The sequence below is a fragment of the Vombatus ursinus genome, unplaced genomic scaffold (assembly GCF_900497805.2).
Source record: "Vombatus ursinus unplaced genomic scaffold, bare-nosed wombat genome assembly UNPS02014791.1, whole genome shotgun sequence".
In the NCBI taxonomy this organism is placed as follows: domain Eukaryota; kingdom Metazoa; phylum Chordata; class Mammalia; order Diprotodontia; family Vombatidae; genus Vombatus; species Vombatus ursinus.
In genome coordinates this window covers 7,345,891-7,364,953 of record NW_020954569.1, presented here as the reverse complement: position 1 = coordinate 7,364,953, position 19,063 = coordinate 7,345,891, and the positions used below count along the sequence as shown (strand labels likewise).

The 19,063-nt window shown below is 35.2% G+C and overlaps 1 pseudogene; it reads right to left on the bottom strand.

The window, feature by feature from the left end:
- Positions 1–9,579: 9,579 nt before the first annotated feature.
- LOC114048079 overlaps positions 9,580–19,063 on the bottom strand; it is a 19,641-nt pseudogene continuing 10,157 nt past the window's right edge.

Here is a 19,063-nt window from a genome sequence, read left to right as displayed (position 1 = left end):
CTCTGTAGTAGGTGTTAGAGAAGACCTCACTGGACTTATCCAGGGCACTGCCGTTTCCATATGATTTTATTGTTTTGATCTTTATCATTTCATGTGTGCCTTAAATAAACCCTCCTTAGGGTCAAAACTTGAGTTCGAGGTCCTGTTTCCATTATGTTTGGACAATTGGAATGAAAAATTGCTTCTGGGCACAAGGTCCATTACAATGTATACTTCCATGAAGCAGTTACGATTGGTTTGGAAAAAAATCAGCAGGGGAATTGCTTTTTTAAAATATTATCAACTTGAAAAACAACCTACCAGTTTGGGAATACTTAATGTTATTTTCCTTTTGCAGGAAATTAGTTCCTTTGTTTTGCATTTTCTAAATATTTTTAGCAATAAATCTTTAAAAGATCCATTATCTGTTGTTTAATTGAGAAAAAGGAAATATTATTAAAAATGAATCAACATATTGTAAACAAAATGCATATTATTAGAGATTGGCAAAATATGATGCTTTTGAAAAGATTTAAGAAAATAGGAAAAATCTAAATGTGCATGATAATATGTTTTTGAAATGATTTTTTGATGTTCAGGGCAACAAAAATGAAAAAAAATGTATTCCACATGTATTTAAAGTCTGTACTCTTTTGGAGTTAGATGCTAGCCCATTCAGGAACACTTAATAATGACAATTGCATATATAAACATTAAATGCTATTATAGGGGCAATTAGGTGGTGCAGTAGATAGAGCACCAGCCCTGGATTCAGGAGGACCTGAGTTCAAATGTGGCTTCAGACCCATAACACTTACTAGCTGTGTGACCCTGGGCAAGTCACTTAATCCCATTGCCTAGCCAAAAAAAAACAAAACAAAAAAAAAAACAAAGCTATTATATGACATTCATTGAGCAAAAATAAGTAATATAGACAAGTACAATGTCAGTAGTCATTCATTTTATGTTGAATATATTTTAGTTTGTTAGATATGGTTTTTTTGTGTGATTCTCAATAATAATTTGGACCCTGCGAAAATGGTGAGCCAGGCTTTTAGTCATTCCATTTGCCCATCTGATCCTAGTATAAATGAAAGACATTGTTGTGTAATATGAATCAATGGATTAGTAGCAAGAGACATGCATTTGAATTCTGGGTACTACTTATGTTCTGATTCTCTGTTTCTTCATCTATAAAACAAAAGAGATAAATAATATGATTTCTAAAGTTTATTTTAGCATTGGAGTCTATGATCTATGTGTAAGAAAGCAATTCATGTTATTGCATTCAAAGCAGAATTCACAAAGAACTAAGATGTAATAAATGTATTCACAATATGACGCATTAAGTTTTTGTTCACAGACACATTTGATTGACCCCAATTGTTAGATAGACAATTTGAAACAGGTAAACAGTGTTGTATTGGGAAAGTTAAGTTTTAATTTGTGTTTAGTATGGGACTTCTGAGAGAATTAAAGCACAAGAAGAGTGGGCAGAGAACTTAGAAGCCACTTAGGTTACATGATTTGTACTTGCCAAACTGGCCTACTAGACCATATTTTAGTCCCTGTTTTTGTTTTCTAATTATCTTTGAAACTATTGTACCTCTTGCCTGGAATTTTCTTTTTCAAGTCAATTCTTTTGGTAGACATCAGTCTCTTCATCTATAAAATGAGTGTCTTGACCTAGATGATTTCCAACTGGAAGTTCCCTTTCAATTCTAAATCTATGATCCTATGAGACTCATTGCTACCTCTTGGAACGTCCAGTTGAATTTTGTGAATGTGAGAGACAAATATTTTAGAGTACAAAACCTCTTGGATCTATTAATTGAGCATCTAACCACCTCTGAAGGAATAAAACCAATGAAATCAGCATTTTTAATAAACAATATTCAAACTTACTTCTTCACTTCAGTGACTCTGCAGTATACTTAATAAAATAAAGGTAACAAGGAAGGGGGGATGGGGGTGAGAGCACAAGAATGTGAATGAAGAATTTACAGATGTGAAATGTCTCTTATATATAAGTTCTTGAAAGTTCTATGCATTTTGTTGTTTCTTAGAGAATGCCAAGGAGTTTTAGTATGACAATTAGTCAGATTTTTCTTACTTCAAGCCTCATAAAGAGCCTAAATATTCTATTTGAACTGTACACTATAATTCCATTATTTTGATATTGTATGGAATGGCTTTTTCATGAATGACTTTTACAAAAGTTTATAAAGGTGCTGTCAAAAAATCTTATATTACTAAGAAATTATTTGTCCATCCATTGGAATCTCTGCAATGCTTACTCAAATAAGAACATTATGTTTTACAAGCCTTCCAGTGGTGCCATAATCAGTCTAACTATTATTTGTGATTCTCTAACAATAAAACCTGATTCAAAAGAATAATATAATTAATATATAAGTGATGCATCCCATGTAATAAAGTTATTAATTATAGCCTACAGGTTATTCAATATAGAATTATAATTAAACCTGGCATCTTTGAAAATGTCCAATTAAAATCATCTAAGGCATGTTTCCAAATTAACAAATGTGCTCTATTTTTTCAGTAAAATTTCCATGCAATTTCTAACAATTGGACAATATCAGTGCCCATGTGTTCATTTTATTTTCAGGAGTTTGAGAATCATTAAATCAATCAGCAAGCATTTTTTAATCACTTACTATGTGCCACTTACTATTCTAATATACAGTAGGGATACAAAGAAAAAGCAAAAATAATACCTGTCTTCATAAAGCTTTCATAGCAATGGAAGAGGAAAAATAGATATAAATAAGGTCATTCAATATAGTTGCAGAGTGGATGGGAGGTAACCTTCAAAGGAAGGGTGCTATCAGTTGTGACAGCAGGGGAGAGCACAGATGAAGCAGCCTGGAAGAGGTGACACTTGATCAGAAGCGCCACCTTCACGATTAAAGAAAGACAGGGTTTCTAAGAGGTGGACCTTGGGGAAGAGAATACATGACAAGATATAGCTAATATAACCATGATAAAGAGTATAATCTAAGATAAGGAATGTTTTAATGCTTGCACCTCAAATTGCATTCTGAACCCTCAAGTGTTTAGTTTTAACTATTTCCTTTCTTCTGACACTGGGCAAAAGGAGGACTAAGTTCCAGGAATAGGGATTTATGAATGAAGTCTTAGTAAATAAAAGGCTAAGTAGAGTATTAATACTTATTTCAAAGTCTATGAATTTTAGTTGCTAAGTACCTCCTACATTCAAATGACAAAAGGAGGTTCACATGTTAAAAATAAGTGTGTTTTTTAAAATTTTAAATCCAAACATTTGGGATTTAGGTTAAAGGAAATGATGAATTGTACTAACTCTGAGTGTTGTTTGAAATGAAGTTAGGAAAGAGAATATGTCTGCAAGCTCTTTAGGTACAACAGAAAACTATAGGACTAGGAGGGTTGGGTTTGGATAACTTAATTGAATAGACCAGATAGCTCAAGGTCAATAATTGACACCATGTGCTTCTCAAGGTCACAATTATGTTAATTCAAGGAAAAAGCATAAAGAGAACCTATTTGGAAACCTAGAGTAGAATTGTGTTTTGTTGTAAAGATAAATATAATAATTAAAAGCAGGATGATCAAGATCAATGGGAGTATACAAGAAATGTAAAATATCAGGTTGAGAGAGACAGAATCTAATAGTTTTTGACTTAATGCATATTACTGTTCTGAAAATATCCCTTTTTTTTAATCTTGACTTTGGTAGGAGGGAAAAGCCCTCTGAAAGTCATTTCCTCTTTTTACTTTTTTTGCATAATCAGTCTGGGTAATTTTGAATTTCCACATATATTTGGTCTTGAATACAGGGTAAACAAACAAAAAACTGAATAACAAAGTAGTTCAAAAGACAAATTTAACTCACATTGATCTCTTCTTGAAAAAAAAAATCAAAGTAACAAAGTGAACATCTGATCTTAAAATGGTACCAAAGGAAGATCAAGTATTTTTGTTTTGTTTTGAAATTTATACAGCACAGAGGGCTCCTTCCTGGCTTCATGCTGTGATAACCAAAAGTGAACTGTGATAAATAAGGCAGGTCTGTCATATGGCCCTGTAGGGATACCCTGTAATTATGAACTCACACAGTTGTTGGTTCAGCAATCGACTTGAAAGGGGCAAGTTAGCGCTACAGCCATATAATGGGTACTTTTTATTTCAGAACATTCAGTCCCCAATCCATTCATGTGTGAATTCATTAGATTATTTCACTTCGGGAAAACTAATTACTAATTCCTCTATATAGTACAGCTAAGTTATAACTGGATCACAAGAATGGAAGCTACATTTGCCAGTTATCAGCATACCACCTCATTCAGGAACAGTATTTTTTTAAATGCTAAAATGGGTAAAAACGGATAAAAATAGTAACATTATTTTAAATTCCCCCTATGTATACTTTGAGAAAATATTTAAAAATAACTCTTGAAAGGAACAATGATTCCATGTTCTAAACTGTAGCAAGAACAAAGTGGTTACTCCTGATTTAGAGTTTTCATTATATTTTCCTTGTCCTCAAAATGTTTCGACATTGTTTTGCTTAGCAAAAGAACTCTGTGCACCACTTTTCTACTCTGTGCAATTTAATTCATGTGTTTCCCCTTTTCTCCACATAATATGATAAAATCAATGTATTTGTGATTAAAATATGCATACTGTGTAGTATCATTTGCATTTAATTTTATTTAAAAATCTGAGATTTCCCTAGCACATAAGTTCCCCATACCCATGGAAACATGTTAAGTACTTCAGAAACCTCAATAACTTTTGCTAGCTGCTAGGGATACTATTTAATACCCTTTCATCATAATTTGCTAAATAATATCTCAGTAGGTTAAGTAAAAATAGTTATATACCTTAGAATGAAAATCAGCAGCAGCTCTAACAATCAGAGATCATGTCTTATATATCTAGCAATACAGGTCACTGTTGACCCCTGAAGGTTGAGTGACCCTTGCTTTATTCCTCTCCAAGTGCTTTTAGCTCTGGACCACCAACCATAGACCAAGTTCAGGCCTGGAGGGAGCGCCTCTAGAAATGGCAGTTGGACTACTTTTCTGGTTTGTTCCTCATCTTTGCAACCTCATTTTGGAGCCCCATGGGGAGTTACCCAGAAGACTGATATTTAAAACATCAAATAATGAAGCATTTTGCAAAACTAATGAATCAGCATTTCACCTTTGCCTTGAATCTAATGGTCCATGTCTTCAAGGCAAGCCAGGCTAGGGCAGGGCTTAAGTGCATCCTTCTACTGGTAATAAATTCTGATAAGTATTGCAGTAGCTGTAGCTGGCATTTCCTGTAGTGCAGCCAACACCAACTGAAGAACCTAAGAGATCATAAGGCTGAGATGGAAACATCCATCTCAGTTTAGCGATTCAGTCAACTCATGCTCAGACAATGAAACACAAAACAGAAGAAGCAGGGAAGCCCATGAGCGATTGACATTTCCTTTCCATATTTACATACGTATATAAATACATACATACATACATACATTTATACACACAGACACACACACTAATTAAAAGCAGGATGATCTAGATCCATGGGAGTATACAAGAAATGTAAAATATCAGGTTGAGAGAGACAGAATCTAATAGTTTTTTACTTAATGCATATTACTGTTCTGAAAATATCCCTTTTCTTAATCTTGACTTTGGTAAGAGGGGAAAGCCCTCTGAAGGTCACTTTCTCTTTTTACTTTTTTTGTATGACCAGTATGGGTAATTTTGAATGTCCACATGTATTTAGTCTTGAATACAGGGTAAACAAACAAAAAACTGAATAACAAAGTAGTTCAAAAGACAAATTTAACTCACATTGATCTCTTCTTGAAAAAAAATCAAAGTAACAAAGTGAACATCTGATGTTAAAGTGGTATCAAAGGCTAAGCTGGACTTTGGATAAGAAGATTTTAGACTACTGATAACTGTACTCAAAGAGAATAAAGAATAAATACATTAATGATGGCTTTTTAACTTCTTTTCAATTCAAATTTCTAAAAGTAAAAAAGATTCTTTTAAGATATGCTTTTGGTGATTTCTGTCATTTGTGTCAATGATTATACATGATATTAAGATACCATCCTTGTCATTTATTGCAGGCACACAGATTGAGGCCACATTACATATCACATTATATAATCAAAGCAAGGTAGGCATGCATAGCTTGTAGGATTCATGTGATTTACGAAGAATAACATCATTATAATGCATATTTACATAACAAAATTGTTCTTGTTGTCCAGTTGTTTCAGACTTTTCCAAGATAATAATTCAAAGATAATGCAGTGGTTTGCCATGTCTTTCTCCAGCACATTTTACAGTTGAGGAAACTGAAACAAACAGGACTTATTGCCTTGCCCAGGGTCACACAGCTAGGAAGTGTCAGAGACCAAATTTGAACTCACAAAGATGACTCTTCCTGACTTCATCCAGTACTCATTCGTCTGGTACTTTATCCACTGTGCCATTGACTCTCCCTGAAAAAAAAATAGGATCATGAGTTTCTTTTTTTTTTCTTTTGAAATTTTTATTCTTATTTTTTGTTTTTACATTGTCTTTTTTTCCCAAATATATTCCTCCTCCATCCCCTCCCCAGTGAGCCATCCCTTGTAACAAAGATTTTGAGAGAGAGAGAGAGAGAGAGAGAGAGAGAGAGAGAGAGAGGAAATTCAACAAGGTTAACCAAAATAATGACCAGTTATGACAGTATACGTAATGTTCCTCACTCTTACAAGTCAGCCACACACTTCTGCAAAGAAGGGCATGAATAAGGGACATTTTCTTAATCTCTTCTCCTGTGGCAAGTTTGGCCATTACAATTACATAGCAATTAGTTTCAGTTTATGTGTTCTTTTCCTTTACAGATTGTATTTGTTTATTGTGCGCATGTTTTCCTGGTTCTGTTTTCTTCTCTTTGAGTCAGTTCACATAAACCTATCTCTGAATTTTCCATAGTCATTGCTACTTAGGGCAGAGTAACATTCCATTATGTTCGATTATTGTACTTCTTTAGTCTTTCCCCAAGTGGTGGGCATCTGTTTTGTTTCCAATTCTTTAATAACACTAGTTTTCTTTTCTTTTTTTGGGGGGGGGGAGTAGAGTAGTGCTAGTCTGGGGTGAGAAGATGTATGATTTCACTGGGATAGAGAATTCCCAGTAAGCAAATGCCATGTACTAATGAAGACTGGTACCTTTTTTGAAATTTATGTCGTAGTTGCCTGGGGCACTGAAAAGTTAATGGCTTTTCCAGGGTTACACTGGCACTATGTGTCAGAAAGGGAACTGAAACTGTGTCTTCCTGACTCTGAGGCTAGCTATTTATCCACTTATTCATAGCTATTTCTCTTTAATAATGTTTTTTTTCAACTCTCAGAAAAATGTTATTTAATGTAGTCAGGGGCTAGTCCAGAAAGACTGGTGAAAAGGCTGGCAAAAGCGGTGACCCCTCTCTCACTAAGGGGTCATAGCTCTGGACTCAGACACAAATGAGGCTCAGTCCTACAGAAAGCCCGGGCTCTAAAAATTGGAGTGAGATTCCTTCTTGTTGTCTCTGGTCCTTCACCCCCACCTTGCCCCAATCTAGGAACTCTGGGTAAAACCATTTAAAAACTTAGGTTCGGCTCATGTAAGTAAGGTTAATTTTAGTGTGTGTAAGGAGGATTTTGTTATTCTTTTTAGATAATAGTTCCAGGATCCTAGATAATATTTCCCATGAATTATGGTTGAAAACCATGCTTGCACGGTGAGATATAGGGATGATATAATGTACATTTGTGCTGTACTATATCATGTCAATATTTCTAAAGTTAACCTGTGAGGCTACTGTTCGCAATATGCCTTGTCTGTTGCCTTATAAATCAAGGGGGCACTGGTCAGTGAGTTGGGAACCCATTTTGGGGATTTGGGTAATGTGTAGAGGAATTCATGTACTTGCCTTAATCAGCCCCTATCAAGGCTTACGGGATCTTAAAGGAGTTATACTCCTATTTTTGCCTGCTCCTGTGAGAAGCATGACTAGGGACTACTATAGGAGTTCGTGCTTCTATTATCAGGAAACTCTTTTGAGAAGACTAGACTAGAATAAAGTAAGCTTATTTAGCCCCTCCAAAGCTGTCTCTGTGCCTGACCAGATCAAAAATGAACTTGTGCCAGAACACCTGTTAGTGTTAGGAACCCTCCTGTTTCTCCTACCCAACAAATGGTGTTACCTAAGTGTGTTTACCCGTGAAACAGTTCATGTCTAGGATCTTTCCAAAAGGTATCTGAGAGGTACTCAATGTACAAGGTAGGTCAGGTATCAGAGACTATTTCATTCCTCCACTACAAAAGCTTAAAACACAAAAGATTGCTAAGTGAACATTGACAAAAACTTAGAACATGGTACACCCCCCTAAAGAGGAGCTATATGGAACAGTGGATAGAGTGCCTGACTTGGAGTCAGGAAGATTCATCTTCTTGAGTTCAAATCTGGCCCCAAACACTTACTAGCTGTGTGACCCTGGGCAAGTCACTTCACCCTGTTTGTCTCAGTTTCCTCCTCTATAAAATGAGCTGGAGAAGGAAATGGCAAACCAAATATTTCTGCCAAGAAAACCCCAAATGTGGTCAGGAAGAGTTGTACACGACTGAAAAATGACTCAACAATCACCTATAACTCCTTCTGTATTCTTCTGGGAGAATGATACTTAAATCATTGAAACATGAACCACTTAGTGAGGCTGTTGGATAGGCATCTCACCTTTACCTTGACTCGGTACTTTCTGAACACTTCACTCAAATCTATGTCTTCTGGCCAGCCAGGCATCATTGGGTTTATGTAGTTACAGAAAATTCCTCCTGATAATAGTCAGCTCTGGCTGAGGAACCCAGGAATTCCCAAACTCTCTAACTCACCAGACCCTTCAAACCTAGAAACAATCAACTTATCCATATATTACTGTGGTTTGCTTTTGATCCCTTATGTTAGGAGAAAGAAACACAGAACAGAAGAGGCAGCCAAAGCCCAGGATCTGTAGCCTAAACAGTACATGTGGCTGCTACCACTAAAACTTTTAGGAGGGAGAGAGACCTTATTCCACTGCCTATTCATGGGAAGGAAGTCCAAGAGAGAACCTACACTCCAGAAAAGGAAAGAGCCATAGGGTGGGTGTGAATCACTTCTGATAAGGTCTACTGAGCAGGCTACTCTTTGTAGCTCTTTGTTCTGACTCAGAGGTCAATACTCTTTGAGGCATCCTCTCTCCCCCTGGTGGTGTTATATCTCCTCCAAATCCTTCGTTGATGAGCAGATGGATTCTTGGAAATGGACAGGAGAATTCAATTCAGCTCCATGTATGCTCGAGGTGGGGAGGGGGCTTAGGGGAGGGGGAAGGTGCTCGAGCCAGGGAAGATCAGGCAAAGGGCCCTTGATAAGCTCCCCTTACTAAATGTCTGACTCTGGTTTGCCCCATATTGTTGGTTCCATTCTTTTGTTTCTTGTCTTCATTTCCTGCTGTTCCAATGGAGATTCATTTTCAAGGATGTAAAATTTGATTGGTAGAATCTATCCTCAAGTCCAATCCAATCATTGCAGGACTTTCTGGGTGGGCAGAACTTTGACCCCCGGCTCTGTGTCGAGTCCTGGGGCTCTGCCTTGCAAAGTCACAACAGGGCGGACAGAGGAGCACCCTCTTCCAGCCCACCGGAGTGGCCGCTGTGGCCGCTGCCCTGGGAGTCCCGCTGTCCCGCCTCCACTGCTCCGCCTTAGGGCAGTCTGGTTAAAAGGCGGCTGCGGAGGAGGGGGAGCCAGAGCAGGGGCGGAGGCGGGCGCGGGGGCTACCAGGTACTCCTTCAGGGGACCAGCGAGCTGCAGAGGCAGCTAGGCAGGGCTGCATCTGGCCGATCGTGATTTTGCAATAGTTTTGTTTGATTTACCATTTAGACCTTAAAAGCTACTAGGCTTCAGCTATAAACCATGTCTAGGGATTTGAATGTAAACATTTAACAACCGACTTTCTGGGGGCAAAAAAAAATATGTGTGTGTGTATTCGAAGTTCATATGTATCAATTTTTCAGGTCCAGATATCAACAAAACAACTCAAGCCATAATTTGTAGTGTTTGCTCAGCTCACTGCTACGTTTATAGTCTACATAGGATGCTCAATTCCTGTTCTTTTCAAGATGGATCAGATAGCTGAATCAGGATTAGGAGAGTACATAAAAGCATAGGCCCGTTGTTGTATAGGGAGATCACTTACCATGGTATGTGAATAATATAATATAATATAAATTAATAAAAATGAAAGTGAAGTGAAGAAAAAAGAAGGAAAAATAACTCTAGGAAATTAAACTAAGGATATACAGAAGATTCAAGATGTAGTTCTATCCTGTTCAGAGGAGAAGAGGAAAATATTGAAATAAGTCATTACTTTTAAGGAAGGAAAATTCCTAAGAGTTTGGGGTTGCTTATTTTATGGGGAGTAGCTATAGTCTATTCGTTTTGGCACATAGAGGCAATTTACATGTCCAAGATGAATAATCTAAAGAAGAGATGATGCAATATATTGTGACTTCTTTGTCTGTTCAGGGTTTTTGCTGAAATTCTTTTTTTTTTTAATTTTTTTTTGGGGGGGTGAGGTGACTGGGATTAAGTGACTTGCCTAGAGTCACACAGCTAATGAGTGTTACCTGTCTGAAACCGGATTTGAACTCAGGTCCCCCTGACTCCAGGGTTAGTGCTCTATACACTACGCCACCTAGCAGCCCCTTTGCTGAAATTCTTAAGAAATGAGTGTCTTTACTATTTTTTTTACATAGCCAAAGTTTTAAACACTACACATAAATGAAAGTAATAGTATTAGAAATGTTGCAGTTTGAGGGGAAATAACTTATTCATAAACTCATGTATGTTCAGCAAAAGGAAAAATTTTCTGATAGTAAAGGCTGAGGACTGTGAATCACACTTTTATATGAAATAATATCATATATTTCCCTAGATATCAGTAAAAAGACTGCATTTTAAAGAGAGGGAAAACTAATGTGGCTCCAAAGGCTTATTCTGTCCCTATGATTTTGTGATTTGTCATCAGGATAATGAAAAATCTTTTATAATAACAAATAAGAGTTAAGTTTCACTTAGGCCATTAAACCAAGCTGTTTACCGAAAGGAAAATGTTAAGCAGTAGGGCTGAGTGTTTTTTTTTCTCCCTCCAAATGTCATGGGATCTATAACATTTACTACAGTTGACTTCAGCATAATATCCATTCTGAAAGAATATCTTTCAGTAGTAAAAAAAAAAAAAAGACATGCACTTACTGCAGCAAATTTTGATTTCAGAAAGACTCACATTTATATGGACTGGAAGAAAAGAAAGTTTCCGAGATCATCTGCACGTGTGGCATTGATTAGGGCAATATTGTTCCTTTTTGGATGAAGGGATAAAAACTTATTATTTTTCAATCACTGTGACGCTTCATGTCCAGACAAGAGTACAAGACTTTTATAGAAAAGAATGGGCTAGGTAATAATACATTTATGTTCATTCAGAACACATTGAGTGATTAGATTCAAATATCACTCGATAATTAGGTTCTATTGCATGTCAGCTTAAAAAGAAGTCTCTTATAGTGTCCCCCTCAGATCATTCCTTACTCTGTTGCTATTTAATTTTTTTATTAATTTATTTGATAAAGACATCAAAGCCAAGAGTATGACTTTTTTTTTAATTATTATACAATGGTAGAAAGGTTATATTGGATAAAGTCTTGGTCCAAAAAGTTCTCAGCTGACTAAAAAGGCAAATTGGAAAAAAAAAAGATAATAAAATTTAATAGAGTTACATGTTCATATGATTTCATATAATCATCTCAAATATAAGATAAGGAGATCATGGCTAAGTAGAAATTTGTCTGGAAAAAGAAAAGAAAAAAATGATTTGGAGATTTTGGTGAATGGTCAGTTCAATGTGCATTAACAAGGGTTGTGGTAGCCCCAAAAGCTAATATGAATTTACTAAATTTACTAAAGTAGCAGAAGCATATTAGCTATTACTAATTAATTAGCTATTACTAATAATAATTTTGTTGTACTGTGCACTAGTGAGATCACATCTAAAGTATAATGGTCTTATTTTGGAGGCAAAATTGGGACAGCATACAGGGAAAATAACCAGGAAGGTGAAAGATTTGAATATGTTAAAAATGGATGAAGTGAAGGAGCTGGGAATGTGTAGCCTAAAGAAGAAAAGATGTGGAAATAGAGAGGAGATTTTTAAATGTCTGAAAATTGACCATGTTTTCTGCTTTTCCACAGATGGGAATATAAGGATCAATAGGGGGAAGTTTCAAAGAGGCAGTTTGAGTGTTGTTTGATGTAAGGAAAAACTTTTTACCAGCTAAAACAAAAGAACAATAAACATAAAAGACTACAAGATGTCACTGAAGACAAGACTAGAAGGCAACAGAACTCAGGTCGAACACTGTGGCCAATTTTTGTTCCAGATGACTGGTTTTAGAACTATTTTCCTTATTTTTTGTTAAGAAATTTGGAACTACAAAACCAGAATGTTTTATATACTGTCAGTTCCATTCATTATATTAGACAGTTTTACTCGTATTTTATTTTTAGACAAAAAATTGGGAAAGTTTGTTTGTTGAGGCATGATTATTATGTAAAAATATAATATATCAATGACAATTTTTAAAGGATGAAAGTAAAAATATCCCAAAGTATAATGAGCTACTTGAAGATATATGTCATTTTAGTATATGTCTATCTTAAGGGAAGTCTAAATAACTCTTGTTTCAGCTACGCTGCAGACTGAATTCTTGATTATGTATGAGTTGGTCCAAAGGGCCAGTGTGGTCCCTTCCAATTCTGGAATTCTAGACTTCGAGGATTCTCATCTAATGCATAAGGTATTAAGAGGTTACAGGTGACCGGGGCCGGGAGGTCTACAATCAATATGTGTCAGGTGAAAGTATCAGGGAGTTCAAAGACATACACTTGATGAAGATTCTAAGAACTCTCAGCTACAATCATCACAGGAAACAAAGGAAAGGAAGGCTAAGGGTCCTACATATTATATAGAAAGCCCACATTTGGGGAAGGATCCAGCACCACAGGAAGACATGTAGCAATCAAAATCATAGTCCAATCATCAAGTGTTTTGTAGGGGAGGTGGAATATCTCACAAAGAGATGTCAATGATAATTAGAGGCAACAAATATAAAAGCCAAGAAACAAAGATCTTGTATAGTGAGGAAATAAATAACACATTGACAATGGGATATTAGTAGAGTAGTGAGTCTGGTGTCTAAACAGAAAACTCTATGACCAAATTTTTCCTGAAGTTATGTCTGTTGCACTAGGCCCAGTTTACAGAACCAATATAGATATCTTGGCAACACTTCTGGTTCTTAAAGAGTACCTGGTTGTTTTGACATGAAGGAGTCATGTAACTATACATACGTATGTGTGTGTGTGTGTGTGCGTACACACACACACACACACATATATAGTATGCATGTATGTATAGATGTGTATATACATATTCATATATGTGTATGTATATACACACACATGTATATTATATATGTATATATGAAGTATGAACTATATATTAAGCATAACTATATATACATATATGCATATGTGTGTATATATGCATGTGTGTATGTATATATATGAAGTATCACTAGAATATCTAGAATGCTTCATTCTTTTATTAACCAGCAGAGATCACTTTTGAGAGTAGTGTGGATGAAAAGATGAAAAGCATATTTCACACACACTCAGTTCAGGGTATCTGGGCAGAATTAAAAAAACAAAACAAAAACCAAACAACACTTCGTTCCACTCTCTATGATTGCCTGAGAACTTTACCTTTTCGTGAAGTCTTGAATCTGCCTACATCTTTCTCTCTTCAGAGGGCAGAGGAAACCTCAAAGACCTTGGGAGTAAAACAGTCAGTCTGTTTAGAGATTAATGTTATTGGTTTCTGAGGATTTTAGGTTATGGTAAAGGTCCCAGGTTCATGTGGCCTGTTTAATCTACAGAAGTAAAAAAAAAAAAAGAAAACAAAGAAAACAAAAAACTAAATAAAGTAAAAAATATGCTAAAATACAAACTGAAAAATATCATGTAATACTCTGATCCCCCACGCAATCTATTGATTGTTTAGCTGAAGGCATGATCTCTCTGGCAGATGAATTTCTTGTTATAAATTATCCACAGGTTTCCTTTCTCTCTCATTAAATTCTCTACAACTACAATAATAACAGAAACCATAAAATCAGGGGGCAATTAAAATAATATTTTTATCTGTCAAATCATTGTTAAAAGGTTGAACAACCAGGAAACAAAACTTTTAAATAGAAAAGAAACTCTTATCAATGCATCTTATAGCCTGTTGCATACTATAATAAAGAGAGAGAGAGAGAGAGAGAGAGAGAATAAAAGTAGATTCACTGTTGTTCTGGTAGTTTCTCCAAGAAGCCAGAATTCAGATAATTTAATAGATTTTCTTAGTAAGACAAGTTATGAGCCAGGGAACAAAAAAGGCTGGAGATGCTATGGTGCTTACAGTTAGTTTCCCTAAAATCATCCTCCATCTGCCTTAGCGTTTGCTGTAGCTGCTATTGTTGCTTCCTGCCACCATGTTGTCTCTCCAAGTCTTGTTTCTACCCATCTCACATGTCCCTTTCTGGAGAATTATATATATATATATATATATATATGTCAGAAAATCCTCTTGTCATGTCTCAATTTCAAGAAAGAGTCCTCTCTTCCCATGCTGCAAAGAAATATAACTCCTAGCATCTTTAGTGATTTACCCGCTCAAAAGGCAGCCAGTCCAACCCTGACAGAAGGGCTGTTAAATATACATTCTACAAATATTTATTGAGTTTCTGGCATGTTAAAAACTGTCTACTAGGTGCTAATAAATGTTTCTAGAAATTCCAGCCTTCTTGGCATAGCATATATGAATTTGAATTGAAATAGACCTTCCATTTTCCAGGAAAGCTGAAATAGCAAGAGCTCACTCCTTAATGAACTTACATTTGAACAAAAATCTAACTTTAATCCTTAACCTCCCTTAGGCATATGTTTTATGCCATTTCTCTGTAGCTAATACTTATCAGAAATAAAAGTGAGGCATCCTTTCTATTGTATCTTATCCAAATCAACTTAATTCTAATTTTCTCTGTGTAATATTCTGTATTTAGGCATCAATTAATATACATTTGCTGAGTTGAGCCAGTATACGTGAATAGTTGAAATAACATGAATATGTATTTTGGAATAGTTAAGCACCCAAAATAGGAATATTACTTGAAAAAAATAAGATTGGATTAAGGAATGCAAAAGGAAATTAAATGTTTTGAATAGAGTGCAGCATGTAGACCTGGTTTAGTAGATTACTAAAGTAAAATCAATCTTGAAAGACAAAATGGAGTCTCCTTCATTACGTCCAATCAGATGTCAAATTTGGGCATTTTTCTTTCCAATGTCTTTCCAAATGTCTTTCCAATCTCCTTACATTCAATCAAATGTCAAATTTTATCAATAATATCTCTATGATATTTATCATACTGTTTTCCTTCTTCTAGATGACATGTTTGTCATGATAGCTCAGGCTTATATTGTCTCTTGCATGGATTATTTCTAGAAGCTCCTAACTGCCCAGTTTCTCTCTTTTCTAATTCATCCTCTAGATTATTGCCAACATGATATTTATTGCTAAAGCACAACCTTGACCATGTCACTCTCCTACTCAAGGAGCTCCAGTGGTTAAATTTTACTTCTAGGACAACATATGAACGATTCTGTTTAGGTTTGAAAACCTGTCAAAATCTGGCTCCAAACTACCTTTATAGGCTTCTTGTATTTTATTCTTTCATGTACTAATTAGTACAGTAAAAATGGACCACTTACTAATCTCTATGCACAGAATTTCAGGGTCATTCTTGTCCCTTTTTGCATGTAGTCTACCACTTCTGAAAGGCAAACCATCCTCATCTCCATCTTGGAAAATCTTTAGCTTTCTGCAAAATTCAGTTCTAGAGCTGCTTCCAGTAGAAAATCTTCTCTGATTTCTACCACCATCACCAAAGTTGTTAGGGCTTTCCCCCCCAAAAAATTATTTGTATCTACTTCACACATAGTTTGTGCTTGCTTTGTATATGCATAACATCACCCCCCCCCAAAAAAAGCAAGATTCTTGAAGGCAGAAATTACTTCATTTTTCTCTGTATCCCAGTGCCTGGCACATAGTAGGTGCTTAATTAATGCTTACTGAATGAATTTGCAACCAGAAACTTGTAGAGATTATGGCATTATACATTTACACATTAGCAATCACTGGTCCAGTTGTCACATTTTACAGATAAGGATATTGAGAGTTAGAAAGGAGTAGGCTACATAATTAATATATAAACCATCTGAATATAAATCAATTGTCTTTTTCTTTTATTATACCATACTGATTTTTTGTGGAAATAATCAAATTGTGACAGGAGGTAATCATAATGTGACTTGTGAATCCAAATATGATGAATCTGTAAGGATATAGGATTTTAAAATACATTTTTAGAGATGAAAAGGAGCAGACTATAATAAACTTAGGAAAAAAAGGAAAATAGCACTACAGAATTAATATTATTCATGTGAAAGAAAAAAAGTAAAAGTTGTAACACATAGTGAAGATTTTTTTTGCTTAAGTATAAGATTAGCCAATTTTATTAGAATATTGAAAAATTGAAAAAAAATGATTTCAGGAATGACCCACCATTAAAGTCCTTATGTAATGCTTCAACTTTTCTTAGAAATGACCTTGAGTTCATATAATCTATGCCAGCATTGCTTAGATGTTAGAGGAGGCTATTAATCTTTCAAGTCTAGACTCTGCAACATTGTATGCCTGTTATGTGATGACCAAGTTAAGTTCACTTGATAAAGGTTAATCTTGGAGAGCAGCTAAATGGCTCAGGAGAGAGAGTGCTTGGACTGGAATCAGGAAGACCTAAGTTCAAATCCAACCTTCAAAACTTACTAGCTCTGCGAGCCTGGGCAAGTTACTTAACCTCTTTGCCTTCATCCACTAAGGAGTGGAATGGCAAACCACTCCAGTATCTATGCCAAGAAAACCCCATGGACGGTACAGACCACGGAGGCACAAAGAATCAGATACAACTGAACAACAGCAATCATGGAGAAATTGACTAACATACTATTTTGTTGTTATTGTTATTGTCTTGGATATAATAATTCATAAAAGGACAATTCTATTGAATGAGTAGCAATCTGTGTTATATTAGAGAGTACACACAATGATGACATCCTATTTATCCTAAAATATAAAAGGAAAGAAGTTGATCAAGGAAAAGGTAACTTAATTTTCATTTAAAGGTGCCAGAAATTATTAGAATATCTTAATATGTATGTGTGTATGTATGTATGTGTGCATGCATATGTACACATATATGAATCTATACAATATATACATAATTATGTGTATTATAAAAATGTGTGAGCAAGTGTTTGAACACACATTTATTTCACATATATATGTGTACATACATATATGTGTATATATTATATATTGTGTGTATATATTTGTGTATATACACATATGTGTATGTATATATGTATATATGTGTATATGTCTGTATATGTATATATATGTGTGTGTGTGTGTGTGTGAAATAAGAACTCATGGAATAGAGCAACATTGAAGACTCTTTAGCAAAGTTTATATTCCCATTTACTTAAAAAAAAAACTAATGGAAACCATGACTAAGAAAAAAAAACAAAAATCATGAACAGCATTATTATATTTACAGTCTTTGGAAGATGAAGATATAAATGAAACTCAAACAAAATGAAGACACTATCTTGAGGCAGATATCTTTACACTATTCCAGGAAGAGAAGAAAGTGTGAATAGGTGAAATAAATAAGCAGATTAACAAGATGTCAATTGAGAAACTGAGAATAATGAAGTTGTACTTGCTATTTTTAACTATTTAAAGAAAAAAGGTACAGTGGTAAGGTATAGATTAATGTGATAAAATTAATCAAAGAATAAAGAATCTAGGAGTTTTATAAGTTTGTTTAAGCAAGTAGAAGTTCAAGAAGGAAGTAGCACAATGAAGTTGTAGATAAGGAGAATTATTTCTGGGTCTTATAATTTTATTGCTAAGTTCTAGAGGACTTAGGAAGACTGACTCTCAAACCAGCCTATTCCCTTTTCTTCTAACTTGAGTAGTTATCCAGTGTTTTTCCTATACCAGGTTTAATTACTATTTTTCCAACTTCCACTCACTTTTCCTTAGTCTCTTTTCTATGGTCTAATAGAAAAATATTTCTCTTTTATATGACTATTTTTAATATATTGAAGAGTACTTTCATGTCCCTTGTTATTATTTTTAACCCTCTTACAGGCTGAACATCTCATTTCCTTCAATTAGTCTTCATATGGCCTGCTCCCAACATCATTAACTATCCTGGCCACCTTCCTTAGGACATTCTCTGGGTCTAGCTGACCAATGTTCCTCCTAAAAAGCAGTGGCCAGAACTGATTTAAGATAGTTAGATATGGTCATAGTAAGGCAAATTATATTTAGGCTATCACCTCTCCAGCCTCAAAGAGCATTCTTCTCTTATTTCAATCTAAGGTGGCATTAGTTTTCCTGACTGCCATATTAAGATTAGAATTATAATTCAGCATACCCTGCCCAATTCTTTTTTTAATAGTGAACTTTCTAGCTATGAATGCCTTATCTTGTATTTGCCAAGTGGACTTTTAAAATTTTATTTATTTATTTTTTTAGTTTTCAACATTCACTTCCATGAGATTTTGTTTCAGATTGTCTGTCCCTCCCTCCTTCCTTTCCCTTTCCCCAAGATGACATGCAATTTGATACAGGCTCTACTTACACATTCATATTAAACACATTTTCACATTAATCATATTGTAAAGAAGAATTAGCAGAATGGGAGGAACCACAAGAAAGAAGAAACGAGAGAGAGAGAGAGAGAGAGAGAGAGAGAGAGAGAGAGAGAGAGAG